The 15,016-nt window shown below is 41.6% G+C and overlaps 1 protein-coding gene across 1 annotated transcript in view; it reads left to right on the plus strand.

Annotated features, from left to right (window-relative positions):
• Positions 1-14,766, plus strand: part of LOC116884855 (nucleolar protein 4-like) — a 64,488-nt gene extending 49,722 nt beyond the window's left edge. Inside the window, exon 2 of the mRNA XM_032886098.1 lies at positions 14,351-14,766. The gene's annotated coding sequence lies outside the window, so the exon portion shown is untranslated. The remainder of the gene's footprint in view (positions 1-14,350) is intronic.
• The last annotated feature ends 250 nt before the right edge of the window (positions 14,767-15,016 follow it).

Consider the following 15,016-nt stretch of genomic DNA (forward strand, 5'->3'; position numbering starts at 1 on the left):
TAGGCTAGGGAAGTAAGAACAGTAGTATAAAAGTGGGCTATCTGATAGGGGCTGGAGAACTGGCTCAGTAGTTAAGAGAGTGTATCACTTTTGATAGAACTTAAATCCACTTCCCAGCAGCACCCATATCGGGTTCCTTACAACCACCTGTAAGTCTAGCCCTGAGGGATCTGATGTCCTTTTCTGGCCTCTGTGCACACCTGCACCAACATGTGTGTACCCCCTTCTCAATCAGATGCATATATGGGTCTCCAGCAATAACATGGATGCAAAAGAGCTGGCTGTGTCCCTTGCCTGGGCAATGCTGTAGGGGATGTGTAGAGGGGGAAGGGATGGGGGGAGCTGGCCCTGGTGGCATGGACATGGGAAAGATAGGCTCAATGTGAGGGGGCCATAGAGATGGCCCTGCTCCTTGCTAGTCCACCCCTCACCCTGGCAGTGTAGGGGAGGGCAGACAGGGTGGGAAAACTGACCCTGATGGTATGTGTGAAGGGGGCTGAGATCCAGGTCTTTGAGATGGCCTACCCCAACATCTGTCCCATTGATGAACTGCTGGGACACATACATTTTCAGATTCAGATCGGATATCTGAAGAAACAACTTAAGGCATGGAAGGTTTAGTACTTTGGCTGGTGGTTAAAGTATAGCCTAGCCTGACAGGAAAGGCCTGGCAGCAGGCGACTTCTTAGTGATATCATTGAATGGGGGAGCAGAGAAAGAGGAGCACTTGGCTGGCTTTCTCCTTACCCTCTTCTTAATTCATTCTTAGCGTCAATAGGGTAGTGCCACTCACATCCAATGCAGATATTCTCCTGTTAGTTAATGTTTTCTGGACAAGCCTCACCTATTCGAGGGACTTCACGTGATTTAAAAAATGTGAAGTAAGTTTAAGGGACTCTTTCTTTAAACCAAGTTATCCCAATCCAGCACCTTCCATTTAATATATGCAAATGCGTGTGTGTGTGTGTGTGTGTGTGTGTGTGTGTGTGTGTGAGATCAGGCTGCATCTTTTTTTGTTATTTTCGTGTCTATTGTCTCAAGGTCAACCATTTTGCACTCTGCGTTGGACTTATTTCTGAAAGACACTAATTCTGCTTCTCTCAGTAATTAACAATCACCTATAGCTCTTTGTCTAGAAGTGAGATCCTATGAAATATTTTCCTCTTTATTAACATGTCTGTTGATATTGTCATTGTTTCTATCTTGTTTATCACATATTTTAGAATAGACTGTTTCACAACAAACTTCCTAGTATTCTGGTTTTTACAGTCTTTCCTCCCCCTTTTCCGCTATGTTGCTTGAACTGTGGCTACAGAAGTTGTGATGTAGATGTGCCCACTGAGGCTAAGCTCTCCACAATCCACTGATCTCTGCATTGTGCCCAGTTTTGATTTTTTTCTGTGATGGTTTCTATTTGATATGACGTCAAGCTCATTACACTTATCTGTGGGAAATGAGGATGAGATTTAGAATGCAGTAAGAATTATGCTTGTCTAGCAGGCAGAGAAGGAGGAGGAGAAACAAATAACACCAAAGTTGTTTGAGTTACCTAAAAGTATATAAATATATTGATTCTTATGATGTAGATGTATCTCTCTCTATTTACATATATAATTAGGAACATAATATATAATGTCTGTAATATATAATGTTATATGTAATATGTATTACACATAAATATATATTAGGAATATAATATAATATAATATAATTAAAGCACATGGGTTGATACAAGAACACAGACTAACAAACACCCTAGTAGAAGACATGAGAAGTTGTTTTCAGGATAGTACAAATGTCTCCCAAAACAACATAAGGCACTGATGTAGTCCTTCAGCAGCCTATCAGCAGCTGAGGGTATTTAGGACACATGACTCGGATGATAAAAGTGGGGCTAGACATAAAAGATGTTCTTCCTGCCTAGCTTTCCTGGTTCTAGAAAATACGGTGTAAGGCCCCAAGGGAGAGAGGCAATTAAACAGTCCTACCCAGCTGCAACACCTATGAACTATAATGACTAGTGTGGCAAAATATGCATAATCACCTCAGTGACAACCAACAATTGGTCCCACTCAAGAGGAGGACACTCTCTAGCCAACTTCCTGGGGCTAGTGAGGTCATCGGCCTTAGAAAAGAATCTACTACTGCCATGTTGCTAGACATGTTTCTTTTTAAAGACAACTCTCACTGTAAAGTCAGGTTGCCTTCAGACCTTTTTGTATAGCCCAGATCAATCTCAAACAGGGGATGCTCTTACCTTAGACACTCTAGTGCCGAGACTGCAGGTAGGCACTGCCATGCCCTACTTTCCTAGTTTAAAGCATTTATTGTGGCTTATAGACTAGGCTGGCCTCCTCCTGCCTTAAGCCTCCTGAGTGTGGGGATCACAGGTACACATCCAGAAACCCAACTCACTTTAGGATTTTATTGACAAAACTAATTTCTTTGAATGCCTAAAACCAATGACTCTCCTTCCATTAGTCAAAGGACTGATGGAGTCCATCAATACAATCATTTTATGGTCAATCTGTGAGTTAATAGCCTCCTCTAACCTTACTGCCTGTGCAGTGCCTTAAAGTCAATTAGAGATGGGACCTTGGTCCCTCAGTTATAAGCTGAGCACACAGATCTCTGTACTAGCTGTCTTCTACATTCATTAAAACACACACAGACATACAGACACACAGACATACACACAGACATACACGCACACGCACACGCACACGCACAGGCACACGCACACGCACAGGCACAGGCACAGGCACAGGCACAGGCACAGGCACAGGCACAGGCACAGGCACAGGCACAGGCACAGGCACAGGCACAGGCACAGGCACAGGCACAGGTGGACTATGATAACGTGGGTACTTCATTCTCTAGTTTTTCAGGCATTCTATTTTGTCTGTTGCCTACCCATTACCCCAGATAATGTCCGCTATAAAATAGTTCTTTGCAGGTGAGTCTTGCAGTTTGTTTCTACAAATGGCACTAGAGGAGAAAGCGTTTCATACTGGGTGAGTTCTGAGCCTGGGAAACTGTGAACAGCCTGTTAGGTGTGCCCGCCAGGGCGCCAGCAGATTGGTCAAACAGCCAGCGAGAACCTTGGCCTGAGGCTTCATAAAGGTTGAGCTTCTTCTCATTTACAGTCCTGCAAGGGAACAGGGCTGCTCAGTTTTCAAGAATATTGTAGAGTTACAGGATAGCAGTTGGAACCAGGGCGAGTTAAACCAACAGTCCCCCTATTCTTATCAAGACTCGGATGTTTTCTTGATGCTTGAGTCCTGCGGATCCTGAGACTCAGATTCAGGTCTTCAAGCTTAGTTGCATGTGTCTTTATCTACTGATCCCCCCTCCCTTTTTTTTGGTTATCTTTATTAACTTGAGCATTTCTTATTTACATTTCAATTGTTATTCCCTTTCCCGGTTTCCGGACCAACATCCCCCTCCCCTCCCCCTCCCCTTCATATTGGTGTTCCCCTCCCCATCCTCCCCCCATTACTGCCCTCCCCCCAACAATCACGATCACTGGGGGTTCAGTCTTGGCAGGACCAAGGGCTTCCCCTTCCACAGGTGCCCTTACAAGGCTATTCATTGCTACCTATGCAGGTTGGAGCCCAGGATCAGTCCATGTATAGTCTTTGGGTAGTGGCTTAGTCCCTGGAAGCTCTGGTTGGTTGGCATTGTTGTTCATATGGGGTCTCAAGTCCCTTCAAGCTCTTCCAGTCCTTTCTCTGATTCCTCCAACGGGGGTCCCGTTCTCAGTTCAGTGGTTTGCTGCTGGCATTCGCCTATTTATTTGCTGTATTGTGGCTGTGTCTCTTAGGAGAGATCTACAACCGGTTCCTGTTGGCCTGCACTTCTTTGCTTCATCCATCTTATCTAGTTTGGTGACTGTATATGTATGGGGCACATGTGGGGCAGGCTCTGAATGGGTGTTCCTTCTGCCTCTGTTTTAAACTTTGCCTCCCTATTCCCTGCCAAGGGTATTCTTGTTCCCCTTTTAAAGAAGGAGTGAAGCATTCACATTTTGATCATCCATCTTGAGTTTCATTTGTTCTAGGCATCTAGGGCAATTCAAGCATTTGGGCTAATATCCACTTATCAATGAGTGCATACCATGTGTGTTTTTCTGTGATTGGGTTACCTCACTCAGGATGATATTTTCCAGTTCCATCCATTTGCCTATGAATTTCATAAAGTCTTTGTTTTCCATAGCTGAGTAATATTCCATTGTGTAGATGTACCACATTTTCTGTATCCATTCCTCTGTTGAAGGGCATCTGGGTTCTTTCCAGCTTCTGGCTATTACAAATAAGGCTGCGATGAACATAGTAGAGCACGTGTCTTTTTTATATGTTGGGGCATCTTTTGGGTATATGCCCAAGAGAGGTATAGCTGGATCCTCAGGCAGTTCAATGTCCAATTTTCTGAGGAACCTCCAGACTGCTTTCCAGAATGGTTGTACCAGTCTGCAACCCCACCAACAATGGAGGAGTGTTCCTCTTTCTCCACATCCTCGCCAGAATTTGCTGTCACCTAAGTTTTTGATCTTAGCCATTCTCACTGGTGTGAGGTGAAATCTCAGGCTTGTTTTGATTTGCATTTCCCTTATGACTAAAGATGTTGAACATTTCTTTAGTTGTTTCTCAGCCATTCAGCATTCCTCAGCTGTGAATTCTTTGTTTAGCTCTGAACCCCATTTTTTAATAGGGTTATTTGTCTCCCTGTGGTCTAACTTCTTGAGTTCGTTGTATATTTTGGATATAAGGCCTCTATCTGTTGTAGGATTGGTAAAGATCTTTTCCCAATCTGTTGGTTGTCGTTTTGCCCTTTTGACCCTGAATTTCATCTTTTACAGTCAGTTGGATCTGTTCACAGTAAGAGTTTTTACTGTCAAGTTCACCCCCACTGGAGGGGCCAGCAGAACGGCAGAACAGTGCTAAGTGAAGGTTATGAGTCAGTTTGCTAGCCAGGATCCACGCTCCCAACTTCTGTATGTTGTTGTGCTCTTTGACTTGGTTCTCAGAACTTAATAAAAAAAATTCACATTGAGGGCATAATAACAAACTAGATGTGAACGATTGTAATTGAAGTTTCAGTGGGTATTACCATTCTTACTATTTAAAAAGATGAACACGCTTTACTCAAAGGATGCTTTCCTTCGTAAGAATGGCAACTTCGTATAACACAAGACACTATCCAGGTCTGATATGCATACATCCTAGACTGAGTGTGTCACACCAAGGTGTAGGGATTTTCGTGTTGTGAGTCACTGTATTCTTTACATCCTCATCCAACATTAATTTGGTGCAAGCAGGGAGGAACCTGATTTTTTGTAAACAAAATATGTCTTTGTTTTCATAACAAGTAATTAAGGTTTTGTTTTTTTATTTTGTTTATTTATAAAAAATAACAAATGAAAAATAAATATACAGTATTATCTTCTATACGTAGCCATATACAGTGGGTGTATACATATGCAACAGAATTCACAGCCATATGGAGGTGACCGTGGAGGCTTTTGAACCAGCTAGAAAGACAAATGTACTTCAGGAATCCCACATCTCTACGTGTCTGAGGGAATTGAAACTAACACTGCTAAGAGAGACAGACACGCGCAACCCCGTGGTCCATGCGGCCCCACTCACCAAGGTGAAAGAAGAGAGTGAGTGGGGTAAGGAAACGGTGGCACGCTTGCGGATGGAACACAAGTGTGGGTAACTGAATAGGAGTTTTAGTCAATTTCATATTTATATAAATCAGGAGGATAATGCTAACAGCGACAGTTATAAAAAGTCATTTTTTTTTATTAGAAGCTGAGTGATAGCTCAGATAAGCACAAATAAAGATGCTTTCAAGGTTTGTGTATTTACCGTTGGCATCAGGGTGTCCTACTGGGGTTTCCTCCAAATGGCTTAATATTTGGAAATATTTAATTATTCTCTTGCTATTTAGGGATGGAAAGAATAAAGTCTTAATACAGGATGGAAAGACAAGACTTAATACAGGAAGGGTGGCTAAAGAAGAATTTTCACTGGTGACTCACACCGAATGTTTCTGACGTTTGTCACGTGACTCTATGCAAACATCTGTCAATTAGCATGCTTTTACTTCAGTGAGGTTAGAGGAATGCTAGCACCTCCTTCATTCTTGATCCAATTGTTACCTGCTCTAGGTTTTCAGCTCAGACTATGGTCAACCGGGGACTTGGCTATCCATGCTTAGAGAACAGAGAATAATCTAGAAACTCTGCTGTTGTGTCTTTTTCATGAGAACTTGTGGTAACGGCAGAGATTGGAGGTGTATTTATCCACTCAGGTTTGTACCTGGTCCTGGTCGGTGAACTGAGTGCAAATGAGTTCCCTATTTCAAGATGAAGCCTTGTTAGTTGTATCACTTCTTCACCAAACAGAAGTCTAATGGCTCTGTAGAGGAAACTGTTTTCCTTAACCCTTGGGGTGAAAATAAGCACAGCACATGTAAACTAACATAAACGTAAGATCTTACAAGGAAAATTTGGGGGCATTAGATTAAACTTACTGACTCAAGGATCATCTGATGAAGACTGAGACAAAGTGAAGCAACATGGGAAACACTCTAATATATTAACTATTAATTATTAACCAAAGAATGATAAGCAAAATTAAGTATGTAGTTTTGCCTTCATTGAGAATCTGAGACTTTTTCTGGAAGAAATATCAGGATGTAAGGAACTACAATAAAATGAGGATTAGATAGTATTAACTGTTTGCCAGAGATCTTTATTTCCGTGTGTGTTTGGTCTGTGTATAGGTATGTGCTTCTTTGTATGAGAGTACATGGAGGTTAGATAGCAACAAAGGTGTCTTCCTCGATTCTTCTCCACTTTATGCTTTTGAGATAGGATTGGATTACCGGAGCTGCAGAGCAGGGATTAGATGAATTTCTGGATTGACTGGGCAATAGAACCCCTGGTCTCTGCTCCCTAGGCCTGGATCCCAGGTCTACCCCACTGTGTCTAGAGTTTTCCACAAAGAATGGGTTGCAAACTGAGGTCCTCATGTTTAAGCACTTGATCTACTGAGGTAGCTTCCCAGCACTCAGATGTTTGAATTAGTAACCCGGTCAGGCATTTCATGCATGATAAGCAGATATGCATACTTTTTGAAAAAAATGATAGAGTTTAGTTGCTGTCGAGTTGATGGTTTTAACATCAGTTCCTGTTTGGTAATTCATGAAATACCCTAATACATTTGAGACAAAACATCTTGGTGAATCTCTTAATACTTAGATACATTATATAGAAATACAAATATTTATTTAGATATCTAACTATCTATCTATCTACTCACCAGACAGCATATATGTAATTTATTTTGTAATGGAAAAAGTTTATCTTACTCTGACATGTTCTGAAATTGTTTTATTTATCCTACGTAAGAATGGCTTAAATTGTTATAAAAATACACCATCTTACCTCCTTTACTCAACAGAGATATTTGAACAATTTCTTAAATAGAATAATGTCTCTTTGAACAATTCCCATCCAAATTTTACTCAATGTGAAAATACAGACTTTAAATGTGTGGGTCAGTTTGAGATCTTGAGATAAAATATTATGATGGAATTTAAAAAAATTATTGCTTATTTTATTTATATACATTTCATTACCCCTTTCTGGTTTCCCCTTGGAAAACCTCTATTCCCTCCCCCATCCCCCTGATTCTATGAGGGTGCTCTCCCATACACCCACCCACTCCTGCCTCACTGCCCTGGCATTCCCTTATGCTGGGGCATTGAGCCTTCACTGGACCAAGGGCCTCCCCTCCCATTGAAGACAGATAAGGTCATCCTCTGCTACATATGCGGGAGCCATGGGTCGGTCCATGTGCACTTATTGGTTAGTGGTTTAGTCCCTGGGAGCTCTGGAGTGTCTGGACTTCCTTTCATTCTCCTCTTTCAGAATCTCTTCCAGCCAAGCAAATGGTATAGTCTACTGTAGCAGGAATTAAAAGTTGGCCTTTTAGTTTGTATTCTTTTTGGTGTTACCCTCTTGTAAAATACTTTAGCTCCAACCTAAAAATTTATTGGTACCCACTGACTTGGATAAACTATATCGAGATTATACTCTGAAGCAGGTGAATAGAAACCATCGGCTTTCATTAAATAAGGTTCCAAATATTTTACAGATTAGAGGCTTACATCAAATTTACCTGGTTCTGTACTAGTTTTTAAGGGTCAGTAAAGTATTATAAAGCCCTATAGGTATGTATTCAGTAAATTTTCCTTCACTTACCTTTTTGGTATACGCAGTACAACTTATTCATACATTAAATCACTATACAATTGTTAGTCGTAATTAATATATTAAAACTAAGAAGTTTATCATCTTTTTCAGAAGCATAAATGTTACAAATTTAAAAGATATATCATTTATTATAATTATCCAAATACTTGCCCATTGCAGAGTTTTGAAAAGTAAAGGTGAAAAAAACTGATTCTGATTATTGACACACATCTTCTATAATAAAAATTAGGTAATGATCACTTTGCTGCTAGATTTAAAAAAAAAATTAGATATACTCCCCCTACCCCCAATCTCTTCTATGTAATACATGCAGTGTAGACACAAATGTCTTATTTGGTTTTGCTTGTGACAAAATATGAGTAAGTAATCCCAATTAGACTGCTCATGAGTTCCTACTGCCCCAGGTCCCTCTATGGTGAAATTACAGCCATACTCTTCCACATGTGAATTTTGTTCACCTGTTTCTGTACCCAGGAACAAACGGTACTCGGAGACACAAACGCTCAAGACCTGAGTGAAAGCTTGCTGGTCTGCCCTAAAGTTCTGAACAAGTGAAACTCACCCAGAGCAGAATGCTCAGCAGAATTCCAGATGTCACAAGAAGCCCCCAGGAAGCTGGGACCTTTCCAGTGACCTTGCTGGTCTATGAAACTTCTATATACTTAAACAGGAGGTTCTCTGAATGTTTGCAAATCTCCACGAGACCCTGAGGACCTAAGACGAAGCTTTTGATCTCAATAGACACACGTAGTCTATAGCTTAAACCCAGAGTCATCTTGCAGGAGAAATGACAGCTCACGTTTTACCACTATGGTCAATCCAGCAAAGTTAGCAATTGGCGGCCTGGGTCATATTACTGAAGAGAGAGAGAGAGAGAGAGAGAGAGAGAGAGAGAGAGAGAGAGAGAGAGAGAGCGCGAGCGAGCAGGGAGATTCCAGTCTGTGTGAAAATAGGCAGTTTGGAAAAAAATGATTTAAGATATATTGTCCTTGTTATGGTCTAAAATAAAACTTTCAAAAGAACCTAGAAATAGATCACTTTGTAAAACTGGATATTACAGAACAAATACAGTAAGAAATATTATATTAACAATCAGTTTGTATTTTAGGGGATAAAAATCTACCTCAAAGATACCTTATGTTTAGTGTCCAAATAAGTACCCCCCCCCGATGTGTAACTTACAGGTCTCAGGCAAACTATCATACTTTTAATTAAGCTTACTGAATACTTTTATTTCTTTATGCCTTTTCTCCAGATAATGGTTAAGTTCTAGGTAGTAGGAAGAAGCAATCATTTAACACTACACTGATTCATCAAGCATTTTCCTAAATATTTAGAAAATGTTCACAGATGCTTATCTCTTACAAATTTATTAATTTCAAGTTTTTGAACATTGTACTAAAAAAATTGCAGAAGCTCCTGGTTTTAACAAGAAATGTTTAACTATTGCCCTTGAAGAGATAGTTCTGGATTATCCACTATAGAAAAACTTCTCTCAAAAACTTCAAATAGAGAATTTTAAAGTAACTTTTTTGAGGGGGGTGTGTGTGTGTTTCCTTCCAAATCCAGGAAATTGGGTTAGAGAGAGAATCCTGTAACAAAGGCTAGTTTGGATCTCATCGTGTAATCTCAAACTCGTAGCATTACTCCTTGGCTCAGCCTCTCAAATAGTAGGGTTAGGATTGAGTCATTTTTCCTGACTCTGGTATCATCTAATGTTTTATTTTGTTTTTTTTTTTTTTTTTTTTCTTTTTTTCGGAGCTGGGGACCGAACCCAGGGCCTTGCGCTTGCTAGGCAAGTGCTCTACCGCTGGGCTAAATCCCCAACCCCTCATCTAATGTTTTGAAAGCAAGGACATATTTCTCGATGGCTTTAACTACCTGAACAGGCTACACTTGTTTAAATCTTTGAGGCCCTGAGCAACATTAATTTCGTGAGTGTGATGCACTCGAACCCTGTGCCAGGAATTTCTGTACAAAAGTTTGAACTGTTCTTTAGTGGTCCATACGCTACGCACTTGATTTACCAGGCCAGGAATGGTACGGAAGGGCGTGGGCCCTAAGTAGCTAAAAGAGCAGGATTAACAGAGCTGCACACTTGAGGGAGGGAGAGCGGAACAAAATCTGCCTTGTCCAGGATGTACAAGTTGCCCACATTACAGGGGAGATCTCAGGGTAGCTTGGGGTTAACAAACACCTGGAGAGAGTAAAGGGGGTTGGACCCAGCTGCTTCTGGCCTAGGCTGCATCACAGGAAGAGAGAGTCCAATCGTTCTGTGCTATCCCACAGGTGACCTTGGCCTTGCTGAACTAGGGCCAGCTGGGGTGTGGCATATTTCTGTAGAGACGAGGTCAGGTGGTGTGTGCCTTATGCCACACTAAAATCCTGCCTGGCAGGCTCTGTAGGGAGGGGGCATAGCTTACAGAGACCGGATGAACTGCTAGATTCAGCAGCAGTCTTTAGTGAAACTCCAAGACACAGCAGCGCTTGAAGGAGTCTCGAATCTCATCCACGCCTGGGCACCCAGGACACTGTGTGCTAAGATCCTGTAGGAAGAGTCTAGGCGCCCCTCCACCCCCCAACCTCCCCAGCTGTTGCTATGGCAACCTCTCTGTTTGAGCCTGCTGGTCCCCAGGCTGCAGCACAGCTCCCCCTGGCGTAATGCCGAGTACCAAGCACGCCCTGGAGGCCCACGGGAGCGAGGCCCGGCCTATTGGTGCAGGCTTTGGTCCTCCCAGCCCCCTCCAATGTTGCCATGGAGACCGCCGGGGCAACCTCACCAGTACCGGCTGCAGCAGCCACAGTCGCTCAAGAAGAAACAACCTGAGCCCTCCTTTGCCCCAGCGCCTCTTCCAGGAACTAAAGCCCAGCAGCTGCCACAGCCAGCCTCCCACAGACAGGAAGTGAGAGGGCAGAAGTCCAGAATGGCCCAGTTCCTCCTCCACACCTTTCTTTATTCGGCTTTCGATTCTGGATTTTATACCTTAGCATATTTTATGACATAAAGATTTTAGAGGGAAAAATAAGATGATTCCTTTTTTTCTTCCTGCTACATCTTTCCTGCAGCTTTCAACTCCAGAAAACAAAAGGGCCATGCTTAATCCTTACGCTATTTTAACAGGAGTCCTTCCCTGTCTCTCACCATTCTTCCCTCTCATTCCCTTCCTCATTTCCTCTCGCCACTTTCTATCCCCATTACATCAATGCACGAAGTCCCTAGCTTTATTAATCAAAATGGACTATATTTTATGCTGGAATATTTGGGGTTCCTGGAAGAAAAAGAGTGGCTTTTTGGAAGCTCCTTTGCCATATTACTTCCAATTCCACACTCGGTGTAGTGTCGTATTCTCACTTTTCTGGACTCTCTTCCTTCTCTGTTTGGTATTGTTTTTGACATTTGCAAATGGTGGGGGTAGAGGTAAGGGTCCGAGGACTGTGCCTGTGGATTGAACACTCCAGACCAATCACAGTCAGCTCAAGTGCAAACTCTAGCTCATGGATGCTTCTCCGCTGATTACGAGTGTGAACGCACTCAGCTAAAGGGGACGGAACAAGTGGAACGAGCCATCTGTGGTCTTCAGTTGCCAGCCTTAGCCTCACAGGCCATGACTGTCTTTGGTCAGAGCCCTGAGCTTTTCGGATTACTTTCCTATGTCACGAATCTGCCCGCAGTTTTCATTTTGGGAGAGTCCCCTGGTAGCTTCCAGTTCTGATAACCACAAGTTTCTTGCATGGCTTTGCAGCTTCAAGTAGACCAGCCTTTCAATTTGGCTTTCAACGTAGCAATGGAGGATGCTTTTTCTCTCTCAAAGCTAATAGTAGGAGCACTTTGTTTGGCCACAAGTTCTGTCATGAAGGCCTTATAGTTGCTAAAAGATTCTGATACAGTGCAAATCCCAGATGAAACTATGAGTTGATTTATTGAAGTGTCTGGACCTTTTTCTTTCCAGTTGTCTCGAGGACAGCAAACTCCGTCTTTAGTATCCCTCTTAATCCTAAGGATATATATAAACAACCTTTTGTTTTCCCTGAAACCCCTCACTTTCTGGTACCCATTTAACTGAGACATTGCCCTTCCCTTCTTTCTTTCCTTCATCATAGTTTTCCTTATTGGCTTAGAAATAAGATGTGACTTGTAGCACCTCAAAAACATGAAGGAAAAGGGCAGGCCAGAGTGACTTGTGGAAAAGCCAAGACATAGGCCTATCTATGTGATAGAGAAGCCTGCTTTTTTCCCTCTGTCTACATATTTTATTAGCACAAGTCAGTTGTACAGGATAATGGATGTCATCTCAGCACTTTTAGAATACATGCCTAACGTTGATCATATTTATTTCCCCATTGTCATCTCTTTCCTTCTGTCTCTCCAAATCATGTTCATTCTTACTTGGAGTACTGCGTTTAAGTTATTTCTCCCTCTTTTTTTGCTGCATTCCACTTATGCAAGAAAACAAGTAATGCTGGGCTATGAACTATATTACTTAACATGGAGGCATATTCATTTTTCTGCAGATGACAAAGTTTTACTGTTATGTATGATTGAGCAATGTTCCACGTAACTATATAACACAATTTATGTAACCAGTCTTCCACTGACCTAGACTTATCTCATGACCTGGATGTTGTGAATGGTGACACAATATGCGTGGATATCCAGGTATCTCTATTAAATGATGACTTTCATTTCCTTGGATAAATACTCAGTTCATTTCTCAGTGCAGCCATTATTTTTTTTTATTGAGGAACTTCTGACTTTCATAGATTGGTTTTTGGATTATGATAATTTGAATTAATGTAGCAGATTTTGGTAGAATCTTTATCTTGTTTTTGAGTTGCTTGGTACTATCTGGATAAATTAACTTCATCACTCAATTATGTCTCTTTTACTTAGTTTTCATGCCTTATCTCATTGGATGCAATTTCAAGTTCTGGGACTAGAAAGGTAGCTCAGCAAATAAAAACGTGTACTGAGTTTGGTTCCCAGCATCCATATCAGGCAGCCCACAACTCTCAGCGACTCCAGCTTCAGGGGATCCAACATCCTTTTATCACCTTGAACACCTGCACCCATGTGCACATACCTTTCTCATTCCACATGTGCACATAATTTTAAAAATACATGTCTTTATTGAATAAGACCAGTGAAAGTGGGCATCGTCGATGTAGAGAATGAGCTTCATCTGTTCGCTTCACTCTCGCGTTAGCTAAGAGATCATCACAGATAGTTTTCATATGCTGAGGTATTAACCTTCTACACTCAGTCTCAAAGGTTCTTAATTAGGAAGAGATTGATTCTGTTAAGGACATCTTCTGCGTCTATTGAGATTCAAAAGTGTCATCGAATTCCCATGCACTTACACGGTCTCTCTGATTCTCCTTGCTGTTGATATCTAGTTTTATTCCACTCTGTTTTAATGAGTTACAAAATAATTTGATTAAAAAAAGATCAAGACATTGCTTTTGCCTGTAATCCATTTTGGCGACTACAGAGCAGTTCTCAAATACTGACACTCCTCCAATCCCACACGGCTTCCACCGCAGCAAAGTTCAGCTACCTGATTCTGGGCCAGATTTTAGTAATTATGTCTCTCTCTCTTCACCCTTCTGTAAATGCTCACGGTCTGCCATCCTGTCTGCACTCTTCTTTCTTGATGCTGCATCTTTACTTCTCCTGGTTTTATTTTTTTCACTACAAATATATTTCTGGATTTTGTCCATCAACCATCTTATTCTTTTTCCCTATGAAATCTATGCTGTCTTTTGCAGCATAGATTTACCTATATACTTTAACCTATCTTTTTTGTAGCCATCTCAAGATCAACCTGCCCATCACTGAACTGTGTCTACATGGAAAGTGGCTGCTTCCACGTTGTTTGTATCTCACTTAAGGATCTCAGGAAGTTCTAGTTAACTTAAGATCAGCTGCATGAGAATACTGGTTGATTCATTTGATCATATCAGATTTTCCTATTAATAATTTGTGTGCTACAGAAAAAGAGTATCTTGAAAATTCACTCTAGCAGCAGAAAATGATGTGTTCATAGCTATGTACTTCAATTACAGATTTTCTGAAGTCTAATGGAGACACGATTTGGATAGCACTCTTCAAGAACAAGTTGGGCAGAGCTCTAGACACAATAACAGGTTTATGTGTTGGAGCAATGAGAAAAATTCAAACATGTAAGTTTCTCAAAAAGAATAATCAACTACAGGGAAGAGTAAGAATGAAGATCTCATGGAGGTATCTTAGTCTGTTCATGCTGCTATGATGGAATTCCATAGGCTGGGTGATTTTACTTTAATTAATTAATATTTTTATTTATCACGCAGGATTCAATTCCCCTCCTAGTCCACCCTTCTACTGTTCCACATTCCATACCTCCTTCCTAATCTCCCACCCCTGCCATCTACATTAGGATGTCCCCATCCCACCCATCCCGCCAGACTTTTAAACTCCCTGGGGCTTCCAGTATCTTGAGGGTTAGATGCATCTTCTCTGACTGAACCCAGACCTAGTAATTCTCTGCTGTATAAGTGTTGGAGGCCTCCTCTCAGCTGTGTATGCTGCCTGGTTGGTGATCCAGTGTCTGAGAGATCTCAGGGGTCCAAGTTAATTGAGACTGCTGGTCCTCCTACAGGGTCAGCAGCTTCTATTGATTTGCTGGGTGCAAATATCTGCATCTGACTCCTTCAGCTGCTTGATGGGTCTTTCAGAGGGCAGGCATGGTA

Source organism: Rattus rattus, chromosome 15, assembly GCF_011064425.1.
Source record: "Rattus rattus isolate New Zealand chromosome 15, Rrattus_CSIRO_v1, whole genome shotgun sequence".
NCBI lineage: Eukaryota > Metazoa > Chordata > Mammalia > Rodentia > Muridae > Rattus > Rattus rattus.